Genomic DNA, 21,749 nt, shown 5'->3' with positions numbered 1-21,749 from the left:
AGCAATTCAGTTTCCTTGTAGCTGCCCCCTTGGCCAGTCTTAGCATTTGTCCTCATGGCCTCCAGGTGGCTGCTGTGCCTCCAGCCATCGTATCTGCATCTCAGGTGGGAAAAGCAGAGGAGGTGAAGGGAAGGGAGTATACTGGCCGAGTCTGTTCCTTATTATCAGGATAACAACCTGAGCCTGTTCTCTTGCCCACTGTGGTCCACTACTGCCTAATGGTTGGTTCTCACTAAATGGTTCCTCTATCTGTCGCATACTTACTTGGTGCCTACTGTTTTCCAGGCAGTAGACCCCTGCCCTGTGTTCACGAGGCCACGTGCTGGCCTTTGTGAGACGAGTCATGGCCCCGCCTCAGGGCGTTCTTCCCCACTCCACCCCACACCTGGCTCCTGCTGCCCACAGTGGGCTCAGCTCAAGGGTGGCTCTGCCTCAGTCGCATTTCTCCTCCCCGTGGACCCACGCTGCCCTAGCCACCTGTGGGGGTGTCCAGTCAGCTTGTACAGAGCTGCCCTGGATGGGGGAGCGTCTCTCCCCTCTCCCGCAGCCTCTTGAACCCTGGGTCCCTGTGCTCCTCCTTTGGCCTCCGGCAAAGCCCCTCTTTGGCCTTGGTGTCCCTCCAGCCAGCTGGTGGGCCAGGCTTGCGGGGCCACGTTTCTGCTCCTAGACCTTAACTTGTCTTTTCATTTCCTCCTAGAACGTGCGTCCTGTGGTTCCTGAAGTGGATTAGCAGGAGGAGGGTCGAGCCTCGGGGCGCCTCCTGTTCTGGGCTGTCTCTGGCTGGGCAGGCCCTGGAGACCCCTTCTCCTTCAGGCCAGGGCTCCTGGGTTGAGCCTGCGGCCCCTTGCACCCATCTCTGCTGCGGGTTTTTCCTTCCACCTGAGCTCCTTCTCGTCCCCTCCCTCGTAGACCTGACCTCTGCCTCTGACTTCTGACCCGTCTCCTTGGCACCACTGCCAGGGACCCACTCTAGGTCCCAGATTTAAATATGGGTTCCAGTGCTGGCCAGCTGTGCAATCAGGGGCAAGTCGCTTAACCTCTCTGTTCTTTGTACGATGGGGGTGTGGCAGCTGCGGGTGGGGCCCTTCGATGAAGTGAATGAGAGGCACCGAGGAGCACCCCACCTCTGCCTCCTCCCCTGCCATCCCCCCTTGCCACCTCCTGCTTCGTGGATGTCCACATCCTACACACGTGTGCATATGCCTCTCTATGCATATGTGTCCGCATGATCCCGGGGGGGCCCCGTGCTCCGCCCTGCCCTCCCCCTCCTCCTCCACATGCTCAGCCCCAGTGACTCACAGCCAGGGCTGCAGCCGGAGTGGGTCGGGGTGTGCGGGGAGCGGGAGGGTCCAGGGAGGGGAGGCCGCTGCCCAGGCCGGGGTGATGACAGCTGTGGGGGTGATGGGAGGGGGGAATTGGGTGAAGAGTGGGGTTTGGAGCAGGCCAGAGAGGGCGGCAGGCACGGGGCATGGGAGCCAGAGGGGAAACCAGCAGACGGTTGTTTTCTCGTCGTGGTGATTTGATATGGACGTGACCCAGAGCGCTGGAGAAGCTTCTCTGCCGGGATGTTCAGGGGGGAGGGAAGGGCGGAGGGAGCGAGGATGCATTTACTGACCACCCACTGTGTGCAGCCCTCTCCACGCCAGAGCTCACCCCCCACAGTGGCCCTGAGTGTCAGGCGTCACTGCTGTGACCGCCCCCAGGAAATGGAGGTGGGGAAAGGTTGAGGGTCCTGCCCAGCGCCGCGCCCAGGGCTCCCACTCTCGCTCCCCGTCCTGCAGCCTCGCTGCTGTGTCTGCATAGACAGCGAGGATCCCTGGAGCCCGCAAGGGCTCGCTGCCTGGCCCGGCCCCGGACCCGTGAACGCCTCCGGCCTGGTCGCTTGCAGTTTGGCCCTGAAATGCTGAGCGCATCTGGCCGGCTGCAGTTCCAGGCTGACCCGCCAACACTGAGGCTCCTGGGGAGGGTGGGCAGAGGTGGGCGCTGTGCTTGGTCTGTGCAGCTGGAGGGCCAGGCCTGGCTGGGGATGGGGCTCCCATGGGCCTTGCGCCTTCCAGACAGGATGTGTGAGTGCACGCCGAGCTCAGAGGAGGAGCAGACCGGACAGAGCCGGCTTCCTGGAGGGAAGGATGGGCAGGCCTTGGGGTGGGTGGCAAAGAGGAGGCCTTTCCAGATGTGAGAAATGGTGTCTCCATAGCACTTGGCATGCACACAGCGTAGGACGTGGCCCGGGCCTGGGCCGTGGTGGGAGGGTGGAGAGAGGTAGGATGGAGGGTGGCAGGGACAAGCTTGCAGGGTGTGTGGTGGGGGTGCCAGTCCTGCCTCTCCTTTGTTCCCGGCCCCCGGAGCATCTCCAGATCCCACTTAGCTCTCTCCCTAGTAATCTGTCCCCCGAGTGAGAAGGCCCTCATCTGTATTAGTAAGCTGTTAAAGTTCTCCAAAAATACGATAATTCAAATGAGATAGAACTTTATTTCTTGTTCACAAAGCAGCCCAGAAGTCTGTGGCCCAGGGCTGGTAGGGCAGCTCTGTCACTCTAACCTGTGGCTTCTGTGTCTGGGACCAAAGTGGCTGCTCCGTTTCCCACCATCACATCTGCATCCTAACTGGGCAAGGTGCATGCATGCCCATTCCTTTTAAGGGAGTGATTCAGCAGTGGTGCCCTTCAACCTCCACTCACATCCCGTTGGCTGGAACTGAGTCATAGGCCCTCCCTATCTGCAAGGGAGGCTGGGAACCACAGTGTTTACGTGGGTCCAGTAGTAAAGGAAGAGGAGGATAGAAACTGGTGACCAACAAGAGAGCTTGGTCACACATTCTTCTTGGACGTCCTGTGGCCTCAGGACCTGTGGGGAGAAGAAGCAGGCGCAGGGCATCCTTGGCCGGCCTGGCTGGTGAATGGGGGATGGGGCTGGCGTGCGACTGGTCCGCTCCCAGAGCCTCACTGGTCTGGGCAGGAAGCTTGCCATTACTGAAAGTTATGGAGCAAGAGGAAATCATTAGTACATTTTGAATGGAAAGGTCCCCTAGCAAGAGGGTGACTCTGTAATTTAGTGTCCAAACCAGAAACACTTTTGAGAGTAAAAAGAGGCGGTATTAATAATTACACTGAAACAGGGCAAACCAGGATGTGTGGTCACCCTACCTAGAGATAGATCATCTTGTCTGTTTCCTGTTTATGGACAGTGAAGCCCCCAGACCCTGTGTTAGTGACACATGGTCTCAGCCATGTCCTCCTTTCTCCTTCTCAGCACGGCCGTCAGCCTCTCTGAGCCTGGGCTTCTGCGGTGCTGAGGGTGGGATGTCCCAGAGGCAGGGAGCTTGCGGCTCCCCGTTTAGGCCTCTACGGAGCATCTAGGGCCAGCCCAGAGCTGTCCACGGTCCTGAGCACCTGCACAGAGTCAGGGCGCTGAATGCTGCGCCGCCCCTGCCGCTTCTCCACACCCCAGGGCCGCCCTCCCCACCAACAGGGCCAGGTCTGGGTCAGGCAGCCCCGACCCCCCCACACCCCTCCCCCTCCTTCCTCCTTGGGAGTCTGGTCTGCACACACCCATCCGTGAAGATACCCATCGCTCAGAGATGGCTCCCTCCCCCGCACCCCGTCAGCCCCTCTGTCCATCCTCAGCTCACGGCGTGGGCGCCTGGTCCTCCCTGCACATGCCAGTCTTGTCTCCCACCTGCCCCTGCCCCTCTTTAGTGTGTTCTGAGCCCTTGCAGCCTGGGCTGTGTGTGTGTTAGGCTGGTTCCAGGACAGGTGCTACTCACCTGATACACATGGAGGAGACCTCTGGGACGTGCCCTGATCCCAGCTCATCTGTGAAATCGGGACCCCAATAATTCCAGCTCCCTGTGACTTCAGAGGTTCCCACGTGCCCGGGACTCAGTGGCCCGGATCACACCTTCTGTCCTGAAACATCCGCTCCTCTGCTCTTGGCATCTGCGTCCTCCTGCCTCTGGACACACTTCCCTCTCAGGTGTCCCTGAGTGTGGGTCCTCCTGAAGTCCCTGCCCACGCTTTCTTCTCATGCTGTGCCCTTTCCCTGCCCGGCCTCAGCCACACCGTGCGGGCAGCGCCTGGACCATCTCCCCCCCTGCCCGGTCTTCTCTGCCCAGCCCAGGCCTTGGGCATCTCCCCTCATCCTCCGTCACAGGCACCCCAAGCTCGGCATGGCTCTGACTGTACCAACTCATCATCACTCACTGCCCCTGGTCTCCCACCACCCAGTAAATCTCCAGGTGACATTGGTCTGACCTCCTAAGTACCCCCTTCCTCTCTCTCTCTCTCGAATCTTTTATTGGAGCGTAACAGACAGAAAAGTGCAGGAGTCACAAGTATGTTTAGCTCATTAAACTTTGATGAACCGGACACACTCGTGTCCCTGGGACCCAGATCAAGGGCATCACCAGCCCCCCGAGGCCCTCATGTCCCCTTCCAGTCACCGCCCCAAGGGTAACCACTAGCCTTCCCATAACCACACTCTGCCCATTTTGGAACTCTGTGTAAATGGTTCGCTCAACCTTGTGTGTGTGACATTTATCACATTGTTGCGTCCTCAGGGCTTGCCCGTCCTGTTGCCGTGTCATTACTGTCCCATGGTGTGGATGTACCACCGTGTGCTGTCTGGGCTCTTGTTGATGGGCACCGGCTAGTGTCCAGCTGGGGCTATTACGAATAGTGCTGCTGTGAGCATCTGAGTCTCCCTGCGCACGCGTGTGCGCGTTTCCGTCGGGTATTGTCTGTGTCTCGTGGCTTCTTCCCCTTATCTCTCCGTTTCCCTCCACGAGCCAGCCCAGAACCCCCGTCCTCCCTCCTTCAGTGACTGTTGCAGCTTCCTCTCTATCCTCTGCACACCCACTGTTTACTGCAATAGTTCATTCTCTGTCAACAGCCAGGGTGATCATTCCTCCTCTCTACTGAACCTTCAGTGGCTCCCCAGTGCCCCCGGGCTGAGATCAGAGCTCCCAGCAGGTCTGCCCCAGTGGGTTCCTTTCACCCCACCAACCCCACCTTCCAAGTTCCAGCTCTTCCGGCCTCTGTACTTCCTCATAGGCCCTGCCCGTCTTTTCGCTGGGCTCACCTATGGCCTTTGCATAGCCAGGCTCTCTCTTAAGTCTCTGGGAACACTGGCCGGACCTGGACGCCTGGACTGATCCCCCTCCGCCAGCTCCCCGCAGCGCTATCTCACGATTACATCTCGCTCGTGCCAGGCGGAGCTCTGTCTCCCCCACCAGACCGGCAATTCCAAGGCATCGGTCTTGCTGTCCTCTGCATCCCAGTTGGCCAGCATCTGGCACGTGGGGGGGACTTGCTTGTCATTTGTCTGTGTGAAGTGGGCGGGCAGGGTGGGAGCCACGGTCCCGTTTTGCAGGCGAGAATCAGGGGCTCAGAGACTGAGGTGCTCAGAGTCACCCGGGCCACTGGAAGAGGAGACATGTTGGACGGCTGTTCACACCGAGTCCATGGGGAGCTACTTCCTGGGGCCCCCGGCAGATCTGTGCCATCGTCGTGAAAGCCAGAGACATAGCAGGGCCCAGAGAACTCGTTTCAAATGGGGGTGATGGGGGTGGTGACGAGCGCTGAGACCAGGAAGGAACAGGTTCCTGGGGGGCAGGTGGCACCTGCAGGCCCGGCCTCCTCTTTCTCAACCCTGAGACAGCATCCCGGCACGTCTCCCCCCCGTGAGCTCTGTGTGGCCTGGAGCTGTCCCAGGAGACGCCTCTCCTCTCCAGCCCCACTCCCACCCCCATTTCCCTCATCACGAGGAAGCCCAAGTTCTCTCTGGGACGCAGCCTGGGACCACCACCCACCCGCTCTGCTGGGAAGAGGAGGGTGGGACCAGCCAGGGGTCCCAAGTCTCCAGCCGGGGCCCTGGGAGTCCTCACCCACCTTTGATTTCTCAAGAGGTGTCCAGCTCCCCTCAAGGCCCGTCCAGCCTCCAGAGAGGGGCAGCGGGCCCACCCCACAACCAGTGTCAGCCCCCAGCCCGGTGCAGCAGAGAGCGCCCCGAGGCCGTGTGCTGGGGAAGGACCGGGCACCCACCTTCACCGACCCAGCCGGACCCAGTAGGGCGGGTGGGGACCAGACAGCCCCCTGCCTGGCATCATGAGCCAGGAATGTGGCCAGTGTGGATCCCGAGGTCCTTGAAGGCCCTTCCTGCTTCGGGCTTCGTGGGCCCCGAGACCACCTCTCCCTTCCTGGACTGGATCCCCTCCTCCCCTGAGCCCCCCCATCTTTGTACTTGGGCCCCCCTTCCACAGACCCGGCTGTTACGATTACTTTTTATTTGATAACGTAAGACATCCTTACATTATTGTTGGAAGTACTGATGCCTGGACGCTGAGACTTAGCTCAGACCTCTGGCACTGAGACGGTCCAGCGGGCAGCCCGTGCCGTCCGCCTGGTCCAGGTCCCAGCCTGGCCACTCACTGACGCGCGCCTCGCCCTTGGGGTGCCTCAGTTTCCTCGTCTGTCAAATGAGACCCATCATCGTGTTGCTTTGTGTTTAATAGCATTTAAATACGCGTGTCAGCACTTGTAAAATCAAACATTTGATAACAGTTATCTGGCGTGATTATAACTAATTCTCTCAGCCCTGTGGGGCTTTCTGATGAGGAAGCAGTGACACAGAGATTTAGCGGCTTGCCCAAGGCCCTCATCTGGCGAGTGGCAACTCGTCTGCAGAGCCAGCTCTCAGGCCCTCTGCTCTGGCACCCTGTTTGTGGGGGACGTGCAGGCAGAAGGGAACCAGCTACAGGGTTAATCACTTGCACGACCTCCTCCTGGACTCCCAGCACCAGGGCTGCTGCGCGGCCCTGATGTCCTGGCGCGGGGTTGGGGTCGGGGTACAGGGGAGCCCCCTGGAGAAGGGCTCAGGACAACCAGGCCCTCGTCCTGGGTCTGCCGTGACCTTGCTGTGTGACCCGGGGAAAATTCCTTGCCCTCTCTGGGCTTATGAGTACAAGCCCTTAGAGGGCAGAGGCCAGAGCTGGAAGGTTCTCTGGATGTGACGCCTCAGGCTCGCGGGGACAGCACAGCGAGGGCGGGCACCTTGCTGGACGGTTCACCCTGTTTGCCCTACCTCCCTGGCGGGGTTCTTGGCAGGCCGCAGGTGCTTTAAATTCTTTGTCGGCTGGGTGGGAAAGGCAGGCGCGTCAGAGCTGTCGGCTCGTGAGATGGGGATTCGGCCTCTCCCGGGAACCGTTGCAGAGAGCGTTACGCATCTGCCCAGCCTGCCAAGTTCAACGGTCACACGGTTCCTCAGCGCCTGGTGGAGGCCGGGCCTGGCTGGAGGGACCCAGGGTGGACGAGGACCTCTGCAGGGGGTCGCTAGCGTGGCTCTGTCCACCGGGGGTCGTGAAGCCTGTGATACAGAGAGGTCCCGGAAAGGAGGCAGGAAGGCTCGGGCTCCAGCCCGCCCTCCGTCCTCACCAGCCCCCGAGCCCCCTCCTGTGGTCCTGACACCCCTCTCCTCTCCGGCCTCGGTGTTTCCACCTGTGCAGTGGGAGCCTTGCATCACGCGTCCTCGAAGGCCCTTGGCCAGCAACTCCAGGGATCGAGTTCGGGGCTGGTACCTGTCATCCTCTGCTCAACGGCTGTGAAACTGACAGCCTTCTGCCCCAGCCCTGGGACTGGCCGAGCTGGTCAACAGCCCGAGTGGCCTGGGCTTGGTCCTCGGGGCCTGGAAACAAAGCACAGACCAAACGGTGCCCCAGCTAGGCCAGTGGGGCCTTGAGACAGGAACCGGAGTCGGGTCCTGGGGGGGCTGTGTTTTTAAAGCTCACAAGTGATTCTGGTGGTTTAGGAACCACTGCTCTAGTCTACCCCCCTCCAGCGGGAGTGCCTGCTCTGATGCCTGCCTCTCTTTGCACACCTCTGGCGACGGGGAGCTCAGTCTCACACGGCAGCCCATTCCTTTTCAAAACATTTTAAAATCTCTTGTAAAATATTAAGACGTCTCAAGTATTGAAGAAATCTCTAATAAATATTTCACTAATTATAAAATATTTAATGCAGCCCGAGGTATGAAGAATGATAACCATGAGTACCTAGAAAGCTCTCCCTAACCCCAGTCACTGCCTGGGTCGTAGGGAAGCCCTGGAGGGGACAGAGGGCTGCGTTCAAGTGCCCCCACCACCCCCTGCCCTGCCCGACGCCTCTGTGTGCCCCTCTCAGACCCTATCCCCCCTTTTCCTTATAAATTTTTAATGGTGGTAAGATACACACAACATACAAGTTACCGTCTAAGTGTGCAGGTCAGGAGCGTTAAGCACATTGTCGTGCCGCCATCCCCACCGTCACCCCCGGGGCTCATCCTGCTCCCCTCCCCCTTAAAGTAGGTCCTTCACTAAGTTTTGTGATGATTATTCTACTGCCTTTTTTGCTTGCACTCTGTATGAGCCCCGCGTCGTGCGCGGGGGCCCGGGTTGTGGGCGGCTGCGCATGCGCGGCTCGGAGGCTCCCGTCCCTGCCGTGTAGCGCTCACCGGGCGCGTGCCACGTGCTTTAGTCAGGTCTCTCGGAGGACCCCTCGGTTCGGTCGCGCACGTCCTCGGGCCCCTCGCAGCTTCTCTGGGGTGCAGGCAGCACCCAGAATGAATTTTGGCTCACGGGCTACGTGCATCTTTGCCTTCGCGGTGCCGCCCCGGTTGCTTTCCAGCAAGGCCGGCTGGCTCAGGCTCGCATCAGCAGGCCCTGGGAGTCCTCCAGTGGTCACACGCAGTGTCCACACACAGGCTCCGCCCCTCTGCCCTACGCACGCCCTGTGGGGACGGAGCCAAACACCCCCGTTGCCTCCTGCCTTTCCTCGGACCCCCGGGTTTTGCGTGTGCCCTTCACCAGGGTCACTCGCCTTGGAACACTGATCTGTTGGCCCCATGACGGACGTGTGGTCACACACACAGGCTCTGGGGCCAAACTGCCTGGGTTTGAACCCTGCCCCACCACTGAGTAGCCGTGGAAACTCAGGCAAGTTAATAGACATCTCTGTGCCTCTTCTGTAAAACGGGTAACAGTACTGACTTCACCAGATTGGTTTAAATATATAATGTGAATAGACGTAAAGCTGTCAGAAGAGTGGCGCCCAGTAGGTGCTTTACGAGTGTGAGCTTTTATTATCCCCTGTGAGGTCTGGAACCCGGCCCTCCGGAGCAGTGCCAGATCACCACCCCCTCTGTTCTACCTGATGTACCTCTATTAAGTCAGCCTGAGTTCCCTTCTCAGGCTGCTGCATTCACCTGTTGAGGCTGCTCTTGCCTCTTTCTTTTCGCTGTGAGTGACGTGGGGCCACGCTTCTCTGCTGACCTCCTTCCTGGCATGTTTTTGCCCCGTGTAATTCACTGAGGTGGATTTGACCCGTTACTCCAGCTGGAGGGAATGCTTGGATCGTGGTCCCCACCTCCAGCCTCTGTCCCCTTCCCGCAGGCTCTCAGAGTTCGTCCAAACTGCTGCTCACCTTGAGAAGCAGGTGAGGACAGAGCCACAGACCACCCAGACACCACTGGGGGTGCCCCTGGTCCTCTGAGTGACGTGGTCTGTGTCACTCTCCGTGCCCACCGCTCTGCCCCCTCGAAGGTCAGACTCTCCTCCGGGAGCCCTCTGGGATTAGGGCCTGGGGGCAGATGCCCCTGGCACCCCAACACCCGGCGGGCAGCAGAGGCCGGGCACCACGTTCAGGGGAGATTGAGCCAGGGAATGGGGTGGTGACCTCGCGGCAGCCTGGGGTGGCGACACCACGTGCCAGAGGGAGGCCGCCTTGCCTGAAATCCCGCCCACAGCCGCCCCCCAGGTCCTGGCACTGGCCAGGGGGACAAGCGGTGACCGGCGTGTGTGGCCTGCAAACCCGGAGCAGAGTCACAGACGCCCGGCAGACGGTGGCGGGGTGCGGCAGGACTCAGCTCGGCGAGGAAGGACTGTCAGGAGGGGGGCCGCCCTCGCCCCCCACTCAGGCCGATTCCAGCCTCGTCGGTCACACGGAACACTGACTGTCCTCCAGCTGCTCTGCCGCTGCCCCTGCCCGCTGTGGGGCGGGGCTTACACTCTCGTGCGACGCGTGTGCCTGTGCGTGTGCAGTACGGCGGGGGGGCAGGTGGTACACCCATACCCGAGGGGTCAGAGCCTGGGGACACAGACACACACACACGGTCACACTCAGGGACACACATACAACCACGGTCACAGCCACATACAGTCACACACACACACACGCACGCACCCCCAGCAGGTCTCAGGCTGTAACATGCTGGCCTCCAGGCCCCCACCTGCCGGGGGCTGACCCCTCCCAGCCCTGTGCCCCCCACCCCGCCTGCGGCCCTGGGATGGGGACCCGCGGGCACCAGCGGGCTCTGGGGGACGCCTCTGTCTCACCGGGGGGCGGGGCGCCGCCCCCGCCCGGCCTCTTGCTCAGATGTCCGCGGCAGCTCCCCGCGGCCCCTGCCCAGGCAGGACTACCCCACCCCACACGGCGGCCTCCGGGACCCCTGGGTCTCAGGGACCTGGGGTGGGAGCTGCTGCAGAGGGGCCCGCCACCCGGGGGGATCTGCCAGTCACGTCTGGCCCCAGGAGGGTCCCCCAGCCCCCTCTTCTCCCGTCTCCTCCTGAGTACAGACCAGCGGGGGATGGGGGCTGAGGTCGTGTGTCCCACACCTAGAGGGGAGGCCGTCAGTGCAGGCTGGCTGGGCGGGGGGGGGGATGTGAGCCCGTCACGCGGAGCAGCGAGGGGTCCTCAGGGCCGGCTGGGATGCCCCCACCTCAGCGGAGTCTCTGCTCCGCGGGGCGTGTCCTGTGCAGCCTTACGACGCCCCTGCTCCTCTGGGGTGACTCACGCTTGTTGAGCCAGGAACTGTAGTCAGTGCTTTTCATGAGTCATTTTACAGATGAGGAGACTAAAGCCCAGAGTGGGTGAGCCACTTGCCCCGGGGCACACAGCACCAAGTGATCTAATTGAAGTCCAGGGTCAGGTTAGGGCTGTGCGATCCCATCGTTTGTGTTCTTCACACACACTCTGTGACCCATAAGGACAGCGACCTTGTCCTGTCCCTGTAAGTAGACACTCAGTGAACAGTGAGTGAGTGAAAGAATGACTGTGGGAAGAAGGTCGTCGCCACAGCGTTCAGGGCTGAGATGGGGGGTGGTGTGAGTCTCCAGGGCTGCCAGCCAAGGTCTCCCCACCACCTGCATGGCTGAAGTGTGCAGCCTTGGTCTTCCTGCGGTAGCTGGAGATGATGGAGACAAGGCCTTTTATTCTGGTGGGGGGATCTCCTTAGGCTCAGGGCCAGGTAACTGGGGCTGAATCTTCCCTTTGCCTCCTTGGGACCTTCCAGCAGTGACCCAGTGACCTTCCAGCAGTCACCTCCCAGGCCGCCCAGGCCGGCTGCCCAGCCCCTGAGGGGGGCTTCTGCTCACCTGCTCTTTCCGCTTGCTGCCCCCAGCCCCTTCCCGGGCTCTGCCTGGCTGGAGGCTCCGGCCACATCCGCTAGTCCTTACTGTCACCCTCTTGGACTTGAGAGGGCCGTGGGTGGGCCTCTGTCCTGTTGGCAGGGGACGGAGATGGGGGGCTGAGAGCCCCGGGTCTGGGCTCACCCTCCCAACTCTTGACCGTCAGGAGGAAGCACCAGCCCTTTGCACGATCCTTCTTTGGGCCACAGAGCTGGAGGGCAGGGCCAGACCCAGATCCCAGGCGCCCTGGCCTCCACTTTCCGCCTCCCCAGCCCTGTGTTGTGGGGAGAGGCTCACCTCGGAGCCCCGAGTGGGAGCCCCTACCCGCCGCCCCCCCCCCCCCACCACCGGGGCTTCTCGGTGACTAGCATGAAAGCAACCTCTTCCAGAACAATCCCCTTCCTGGCATTTCGGCTATAATTAATGTTTGCTGTGTTATGAGGTGATTTTTTATGGACTGAGAGGCGGGGATTTACAGAGCTGGCCGGACGAGCAGAGGGGCAGCTGCAGGCAGCCCCCCGTCTGGGTCCAGCCCCCCCACGTCCCCCCGGGAAAGATGCCGCCCCAACTCTCAGGCTCCCAGGCCTGGCCGCACCTTCTGACTTTGCTCTGACCGCCCCCCCCCCCCCCACCCCGGTCCCTCTGCCCCTGGACCACAGCCCTCCCCGAGCTCGGGTGCCGCGAGGACCTGACGCATGCGTTCTTTGTGCAAACCGTTGAGCACATGGGGTACAGTGCCTGTTCCCACTTTCCAGAAGAGACAGAAACGCTGGGTGATGTGCTGGCTCTGAAGCCGAGATCGAGGATCTGATGGCACCGCCGGGTCCCGCCTCCTGTGAAGGGAGGGGATGGGGGACACACAGGCCTCCCCAACCCAGCCCAGCCCAGCGTGTTCACAAACACCATTGTGCTTCACTCTCCTGATGGCCCCGGGAGTGGGTGTCAATGGCTCCATTTGTCAGGAAAGTAAACTGAGTCTCAGAGAAGGTAAGAAAGTTCCACAAAACGGCCCAGCTGGTGAGCAGCAGGCCAGGGTCCCACGCGGCTCAGAGTCCGGCTCTCTCAGGCCGCTGCCCTGTGACTCAGACACTGACCGGCCTTCCCTGACCCCCCAAACCCAGACCCCCCTTTCTGAACTCCCGGCGTCCCTGCTGGCAGCATGGACAGGTCCTGCCGTGGGTTCTTGAAGATGAAAAGCTGGGCCCTCTGACAGATGGGGAGGGCAAGGCTCGGGGGACGGGGCCCACCCCTCCTGCGCTCACTGGCGCTCAGCCCTGTGTCAGTTGCTGCTGCGTAACAAACGACCCCAACCTCGGGGGCACAAGGGAGCCCGAGTTTGGCCCATGGCTTTGGGAGCAGGAGTTCGGGAAGGGCGCGGCCGCGTGGTTCACGTCGGCTCCGTGTGGCTTCAGCTGCTCGCCCTCCAGACCCCCACCCCCACCCCCGGGCCTGCAGCTTCTCCAGCACGTCTTGTTGGAAGCCGCTGGTTTTAGGTGGCAGGTCTTCCAAGAGATGGGAAATGGCTGCCAGGCTGGTTGAGGGCTGTGCCCGGGATGGACACAGCTTCACTTCTGCCAGTGCTATTGGCCAGAGCGGTGTCGGGGCCCCCCAGCTTCCAGGGGTGCAGAGAGAGACCCCCCTCGTGGTGGAAGGGAGAGTCAGGTCCCATCACAGGCGAGATGGGAGGGGAAGTTCTGGGAAAACCGTCTGCTGTAGCAGCCGCGGCTTCACCTCCAGTGTGAAGCATGGTTTCCCCTCATTTACAGGGGGCGTTCTGAGAAGGTCTGTGCCTTTTACTCATCTGGGCCTAACGTGATGTCCACCTGTCCACACACAGACGACATGGAACGTAAACCGGAAGGCCCTGTGAGGGTGGTGGTGCAATCCTAACCTCACCCGAGGGGGCTGGGGTCTCCTTCCGAGGCCCTGGGCGGCCCTGCCCCGGGGACAGCCCTTCCCGCATTTCCCTGTTCTCGTGGAGGCCAGTGCTGGATTCACCAGATGAGATGCCTGTTGTAAGCTTTCCCAGCGGAGCTTTCTCTGCTGCTTACCCTGCTCTGAGCCGACCCTGACTCGTGTAAACCTGGAAGGAGCAAAAGACAAGTCAGGGGTGACATATCACTTGATAAAATGGCCATGCACTTTACAAAGTGGTTCATGGGATGTGTTTACACGGCTGTCCAGGGCACATCTGCCGTGGAGGCCCTGAGCTTGTAGAACCAGGAGGCCTCCATCAGAAGCAATCTGTCTGGAGGAAATCATCCCAGGTAGATGTGAGAAGGGCCCCAAGCCCCAAACTGTGAAGATGGTCCAGGAAATGAAACCCCAGAGGGATCTCGCCCATGAATAGTGGATCAAAAATCCTCAATAAGACACAGACAAATTCAATTCCACAAAAATATTAGAGAGATAATCTGCCATGATTATGTAGGATTTATTGAAAGAATTCAGTGATGGCTTAATAGCAGAGAAATCTATTAATACAATACATAGTATGAGCAGCCCAGCCATAATGCCCTGTTAATAAATGACAAAAGGCATGTGATAAAATCCAGCACCACTTTCTGGTTTTAAAGTAACTGCTAAAAATAGAACTAGAAAGACACTTCCTTATCACAGTAAAGAATCTGTGTCTCAATTCAACAGCCAGTGTCATTCCAAATGATGAGATTTTTAATGATTCCAATTCAAAAACTTTTATGCAAAAAAACCCAACAGTGACCTTTATCACTGTCCAGATAATCTGGACGTAGCAATAAGACATGAAACAGAATTAAATGGGAAACAAGAAAGAATTGTAATTATTTGCAGACAATGTGATTTGAGACCTCAGAAACCCAAAAGAACCGAGTGAAAAAATAATTTAATATGAGAAGTTGGTGAAGGTTCTGGACTGCACAGAACACAGACATACACAAATCAATCATTTTTATCTGTACCAGCAACAGCTAGTCGGAAAACATAACGAAATAAACAGTCCCTAGTCACAATGGCAACCAGAAAAACCTCCATGGCATTCCTAGGAATGCATTTACAAGAAAAAATTAGGATCATTATGAAGCAGTCTGTAAAGCTTTCCTGAGAGATACCAAAGAAAACAAGAATAGTGAGATAAGCCGTGTTGGAATATTATAAAACCTGAAGGTTCTTCCAAAATTAATTTCTAGGTTCAGTGCAGTCCCATCCGCACCTTGGTGGCATGTTTTGAAGAGCTAGATAAAATCGTTCTAAAAGTTTACCTAGAAGAGTATGCAAAGGATATCTTGCCTCCTAGATATGGAGGCTTCTTATAGAGACAGTGATTTATTTATTTATTTTTTTATTGAAGTCTAGTTGATTTACAGTGTTGTGCTAGTTTCTGCTGTACAGCAAAGTGATTCAGTTATACGTATATACTTTTTCATATTCTTTTCCATTATGGCTTATCCTAGGATGTTGAATATAGTTCCCTGTGCTATACAGTAGGACCTTGTTGTTTATCCATCCTATATGTACTAGTTTGCATCTGCTAATCCCAAACTCCCAATCCCCCCCTTTCCCTTGGCAACCACAAGTGGGTTTTCTATGTCTGCAAGGCTGTTTCTGTTTCATAAAAGTTCATTTGTGTCCTATTTTAGATTCCACATATAAGTGATATCATATGGTATTTGTCTTTCTCTGATTTACTTCGCTTAGTATGATAATCTCTAGGTCCATCCATGTTGCTGCAAATGGCATTATTTCATTCTTTTTATGGCTGAGTAATATTCCATTGTATACATGTACCACATTTTCTTTATCCGTTCATCTGTCGATAGGCATTTAGGTTGCTTCCATGTCTTGGCTATTGTCAGTGGTGCTGCTATGAATATAGGGGTGAGTGTATCTTTTCGAATTCAAGTTTTCGTCTTTTCTGGATATATGCCCAGGAGTGGGATTGCTGGATCATATGGTAGCTTTATTTTTAGTTTTTTAAGGGACCTCCATACTGTTCTCCATAGTGGCTGCACCAACTTACATTCCCACCCACAGTGTAGGAGGGTTCCCTTTTCTCCACACTCTCCAGCGTTGGTTATTTGTAGACCTTTTAATGACGGGCATTCTGGCCGGGGCTGCTTCGGTGTGTCCGGGGTGGGGGGGTGGTCAGTGGAACAGAATAGTCCCCAGACAGAGGCCTCCTTAGAGTGTGACCATGGAACAATTTATCACCCAAATGGGAATAATTTTCAAGTGAAAGGAGATCTATTAATAATTACTCTGGGACAAGAGGCATAAATAGAGAGCATCCCAGGAAAATCATGACATATGGCTGTCCTCCTTTACGGGTGATTGTGGATTGAATATTTTCACAAATTCAGTCAGCATACATTTCCTACTCTGTGCCTGGAAGGGCAAACAGGACCCAGGCCTGCTGGCCAAGGGCTTTCTGCCTGGGATCTGACTCTGGTGGGGAGAGACAGGGCGTCTGGTCTTTGCAGTATGGGGTCACGGTGGGGCCAGCACAGGCAGCTTTGGGATTACCGAGGGGAGTCCCCAGCCCCAACCTGGAGTCTGAACAGAGAACGCTTGGCAGGGGGTGGTTGGGGTGATGGGCGGGGTTAGGGTTCCAGGCGGAGGAAACAGCGTCTCAGAGAAAATGTAAGAAGCGCAAGTTAATCTTTGCCTTGTAGGACAAGGGGCGTAACAGTGAGGGCCAGGCAGGGACCATCGCCAGGGCCTGGGTGGCCCGCTGGAGACGTGGGCTCATGGAGGGAACTGAGGAGCCATGCGGGGGGGGGCAGGGGGGACGAGGGGGACAGGCTTGACCCGCTGTGCCCTGTGGAAAGCACACTCCCGCCGGGGTGTGGGACGGAGCATACCAAGTCAAGTGCAGGGAGTGGATTCTTCAGTAGAAGATGTCAGGACGATTGGGTGCCTGTTCCAGGGGGTTTGGGGGGGATCAATTTTTATCTTTCTTGACACCCGAGAAATACTTTCCATGTGGATTGCAAGTTAAATGTAAGGATTCAAATGTAAAGATGCTCGTAGATAGAGGCAGACGTCTGGTCTCAGGACAGCTCGGCATCCCCCAGCTGCAAAGCCGTGGAAGCCGTGCCGTGTGTGTGTGTGTGATTTGTATGTGACGACACACAAACTAACACGAGTCTGTGGCCCAGGCCTGGCCGTGGTGCTGGCCTCCTCTCCGGAAGCTGCAGGAGAGGGTGTGAGATGAGGCCACGCCGTTCACAGTTTTGTTCTTACAGCTTAGCCGGACCCGGCAAGGCTTGTTGATCCCGGGAACACGGGGGCCCGGAGGCAGCGGCCTCTGACAGGTTTCGTGGGGCGAGTGCTTGGCATGTGAGGGGTGGGTGGTGGAGGGGAGCCTCCCGGAAGGGCAGGGCCTCTTGGGACCTGATGGCACCAGCCGTGGACTCAGGGACAACGCGCACGCCGACGCCTGGCTGCGCGAGGGGGCCCTGGGCGTGGGAAGGCGCCGCCGGGAGGTCAGGACCGCCGGTGCGATGACAGCTCCCCCGTTCCCCGCGTGGAGACGCCCCGTTGCTGAGGGCGCCGTGCCGAGCTGCCCCCTGACCACAGGGCACCGTGTGCCGCGCGTGGTGGCCACCGAGGCACAGCCTGCAGCGCGGCCAGCCCGGGCGCCGCCCACGTGTCCTGAGTACTACGTCGCGGAGACGTCTCAGGCTGACTTTGCTTGGTGTTTTATTTCCCTTATTAATTTAGCGTTTGAGGGCTAATTGCTCATTTATAACCTCCACTCCAAAACCGTGCTCCAAATCTTTAATACAATTAATCGTGGCCAGGAAGTATGCTTTGATTAAATAACCATAGCAACGGGATGTGATGCAGGGCCCGCGTGTGCGGAGGCCTGACCCCGTGACGGGGGCGGGAAACGGTCACCGGGCCCTGTGAGTGTCTGGAGAGGTGGAGGACAGAGAGCGACCCGTGCCTCGGTGTCCCCTAAGGTCCCTTCCAGCGCCCTACGCCGCCGCCCTGCCCTCCTGCCAGGCTGGGATCCCCGAGCTCGGGGTGGTCAGAAAGGGCTCTTGGGTGTCGGCGTTCTGCCAGGAGGAGCAGAACCGGCAAATCTCTGCCTTCGGTCTCAAACCGGCCCTAAAACAAGTGCAGAGGCTCAGGTCAGACTAAAGATAGAACTTCCTAACAGCGGGGGCTCTGAGGGTGTGATGGGGAACAGCGCCAGGCCTCCCCTGGACACCTCAGTGCTTGCCTGGCGTCGGGGACGTGCGTCCACAGCGCGGGGTGGACCCATGTTCCTCGAGAGGGTCTCTCGTCATCCCTCCTCCCCGGAGGCCAGCCAGCCACCCTCACCCCCGTGTCCCTGCGAGCGCCCGAGCAGGAAGCCGCTGCAAAGTGATTTCTCTCTCCAACGATGCTGTACATCATGTTTTTTAATTTAAAAAGATGCCCAGTGGAAGCATAGCAGACCATTAAATGTTTGGGTCCCTAATTAACTCCAGAGCAGCCTGGAGCCTCGGGCCTGCGGGGAGGAGGGATGGAGCGGGTGGCATCTTCCCAGGAGACAGACCCCAGCCCCACCCGCCAGAGCCCTTCCTGCCGCCTCTGCTGGATCAGGCGCCCCCGCCCCCTCCCGGGGCCTTTTTAACAAGCTGAGGCTGTGGTCCTCTGACCTCACTTTGGGAAAATCGTGTTTCTGGCCGTGCAAATGCCTTTCCCTCTCTGGGCCTCTGTTTCCGCAGCCGGCTTGTTGGGTAACACTGATACCTGCCTCCCCAGACATGGGAGAAGCGGGTCGGTATACAGTAGGCGCTCAATACATGGGGGATCCTGGAGGAAGTAAGAGGTCACCTCTGTTTGCACACCTGCTGCTCGTCACAGCCTCTGGACGGGCAGGGTGAGGGCCCTGAGGCCCAGTGGGGTCCCGTGGACCACCCAAGGTCAGCTGGCAGGGGTGTCAGGCACTCAGCGCCTTTCTGGGCCCCGTCCTTCCACCTTTGCCGACACCGTCCGCATCCTTGCGGGCTGGGGGGCCGGGCTGCAGGGGATGGTCCCTCCACCTCAAGCCTCCCAGAGGACAAGGCCGGGGCCAGCTGAGGTCGGGGCTTTGCCACACCCGACCCCGTGGCCGAGTCCTGAGGATCCAGCCCCGCTGAGTCAGCACTGCTGGACCACCTGCCACGCGAGCCCGTGCCAGCCTCCTTGGACACACAGGGAGGGAGCGGGCAGCGCGGCAGGTTCTAGGTGGGTGCTGAGCCCGGGACGGCCCCCATGGGGCCCCCGTGTGCCCCCCGGAGTGGGCGGTTTGCTGAAGTAAAGCCCACAGAGTGCGTCCAGCGGCCTGCTGCCCCCCCCCCCCCGACTGCCTAGAATCCCTCCCCCATCCACGAGGCCAGGGGCAGCTGCAGCAGGATACAAGGGTTTACAGAGCACCCCGTACCAGGCAACACGCTGGAAGCCTCCATAATCTGGTCATGTCAGCCTCACTGTAACCCTTGGGGGACCTACCATCTGACAGGGGAGGAAACGGGCTCAGAGAGGGTGAGTGAGTGGCCCAAGGCCACACAGCCAGAGCACGGCTGAGCCAGCATTCTCGTCCTGGCCCAGGAACCTGGAGCCCGAGATGGTTCTGTGCCTCTTCCAGGTGGGCAGCCCGTCCCCACACCTGATCTGGTTGGTCGGGGTCATCCGCCGGCCGCGTGGCCTGGCCTGCCTGAGGTGCCCATCATGACCCGTGGGCCCTGCAGCAGAGCCAGGCTGTAGAGTCAGGCAAACGTTAGCAGTGAACACGATCTGTTGGCAAAACGTTGGAACGGCAAAAAGTTATCCATCTATAACTTTCCACCAATCTCCCCGCCTCCCCCGTGCCCCTGGCCCTCGGCCTGAGCGTCCCTCTGGAGGCGGAAAGTCCTCTCCATCAGCAAAATCCTCAGAGCCGCCCCGGCCTCTTGTCTGGGCTTGGCGATCGGGGAGAGGAACAGTCTTTGTAGACGGATGTGCTCCTTTCCCACACGGCCGTGGTGATTATGCACATCTGGTCATAAGGAGTTTAAAAGCCTGGAACCACCATATTTCTTCACTTCATTATCGGCGACCTGGGCTCTGGAGTTGATGTGACAGAACTAACTCGGTGCCAGCCTCACACATGCTGTCCCCGTCGTACGTCCTCTCGGTGACAGAGGTGGCTGTTGAGACAGCGGCTGAGTGGCCCCGGTGGGCTTCCCACCTGCCTAGTCTTGCGACCTTGCAGGTCCCTTCACTCGCGGGGCCTCAGGCTTCTCACCTGGGCCCGGAGGGCGCGGTGGGCGTCCCTGTCCCCTCACCTTGTAGGACTGCGGTGAGGGTACGGATGCGATGGCTCTGGAAGTGACTTGTTGTGCTCGGGGCTCCATCCACCTGGGTGAGGGGCGCAGGGGGCACAGAGCCCCTGCGTGCGTTCAGGTGGGTGTTGGGCAGAGGGAGGACGTCAGACACACATTTCTGGTCCTATCGGGTATGTTGGGATTTGCAGACCAGAGGCAACCCGGGCAGCCTGAGGCCCTCCAGACGGTAGTGGCAGCTCCCGCTGGCCCGACAAAATGCAAAGGAAGCTGATGTTTGTGAGAAAGCACCGGCCCTCGGGATGCAGGCACTTCTACCCTGTTTTTGCAGATTAGAAAACGGAGCAGATGTTCCCTGCTGAGCTGTGTGCCAGGCACTGGTCCGGGCCTGGGATATCACAGCAGACGACAGGACACGGCTCCTGCTCTGGAGTTTCCATCCCAGCGGGGAGAGGATCTTTATTCCAGAAGTGAAGAAAAAAATAAACAAGGAAAACATCGGGGAGATCAGTGCTGGGCAGAGACGGGAAATGGGTGATGGGGCCGGGAGCACTAGTCCAGATGGGGAGGCCGCTGGCTCCGGGATCTGCGGGAAAGGAAGGGGCCTCTTCTGATCGGACAGCAGGAGGAAGAGCTCTCCAGGCGGGAACAGGGGTGCCGGGGCCCGGTGGCTGCAGGGAAGCGGGTGGGTGCAGGCAGGTGGGGTGAGAACGGGCAGCGGCGGCCGGTGGGGCAGGACCTCGCAGGTCCCTGTGGGGATCCTGGGTTTTGCGCCCCGTGTGGAAGGAAAGGATGGCTGTCAGCCGGGCTGTGGGCGGGACCGCGGGATCCCGTGAGGGCTCTCCAGGTCCCTCTGGCTGTGCGGGGGAGTGGATCGTGGGTGCCCCAAGGTGGGAGCGATGGGCTTTGTCCCACGAGGGATGGGGATGGCTTGGCCCAGGGTGGCCACGGCGGGCGTGGCGAGAGGTGAAGGTCCTGGTTTGGAGGTGGAGTGGACACTATTGCTGCGGGAGTGGGTTTGGGGTGGGGGCAGAGGGGACTCGAGACGACTCGCCGGTGTTTGGTTTGAGGAACGTGGTGGCGGAGGAGGCTTGCGCACTTCGAGGGGGAAGCGGCTGCGTCTGTGGGTCTGGGGTCCAGGGCGTCAAGGCTGGCGAGATGGGCGGGCGGGGTGGGGCAGGCGTGTGGAGAGAGCACTGCAGCCAAGGGAGGGGTGACAGCACCGCGGGGAAGGGAGGGCAGAGCCTGGCCACAGAGACAGTGAGAGGTCAGGGCGAGGGAGGGGGCCAGCAGAGGGGCCAGCAGCTAGCGGAGGAACCCAGGGCGGGAGAGCGTGGGGCTCAGAGACCCAGAGCGGGAAGTGCTCCAGGAAGGGGCGGCCGGTTAATTGGGCCAAGTGCCGCCGAGAGGCTGCGAAAGGTACAAATAGGAGTGTTCCCTTTGGAGCGGGCAGGACAGAGGTCACTAGCGACCTCGATGGGAGGCGGCTGGGGCTGTGGGGGATGGGTGCTGCCCTGGAGGGGCGGGGCGGAGGGGAAGGGAGAGGGGCGTGGCCTGAGGGTGCTCAGGTCATGCTGTTGTCTTTATGGAAGGTTCTAGACCTGTGTGTTCAATACCACTCGCTCCACTGCTTGTGCCCAGTAGCCGCCCTGTTGGAGAGCACACACGTAGACCATGTGCACCATCGCGGAGTCTGCGGGTGCTGTTTGTGGGCGGGGGCGGGAGCCGGGGGGGACGGTGCGAGAGCGGGCAGCACACGTCGGCGGTGCCGAGGGCTGCAGGGGTGCGGGGACACGGGGACCCCTGAAGGTGGCCTCCGCCCCTGCATCTCTCTGAAGCGTGGGGCCCGGGGACCAGCGAGGGCAGGATGAGGGACCAGGACCCTGAGTCTGGGGTGCTGGCAGGTTGGCGGACAGGTCTCTGCGCCCGGCCCCCAGCGCATGCGCTCTGCAGGCGTCCTGGAAACAGCTGTGCGGCGAGAGGCTTGCTGTGCGAGGGGGCAGGCGTGTGGGGGCGAACGAGGGATGGACGGGGCGGGAGCGG

This window comes from Balaenoptera ricei, chromosome 15 (genome assembly GCF_028023285.1).
Source record: "Balaenoptera ricei isolate mBalRic1 chromosome 15, mBalRic1.hap2, whole genome shotgun sequence".
Taxonomy (NCBI): domain Eukaryota; kingdom Metazoa; phylum Chordata; class Mammalia; order Artiodactyla; family Balaenopteridae; genus Balaenoptera; species Balaenoptera ricei.
Note: the sequence above shows the minus strand (reverse complement) of the source record.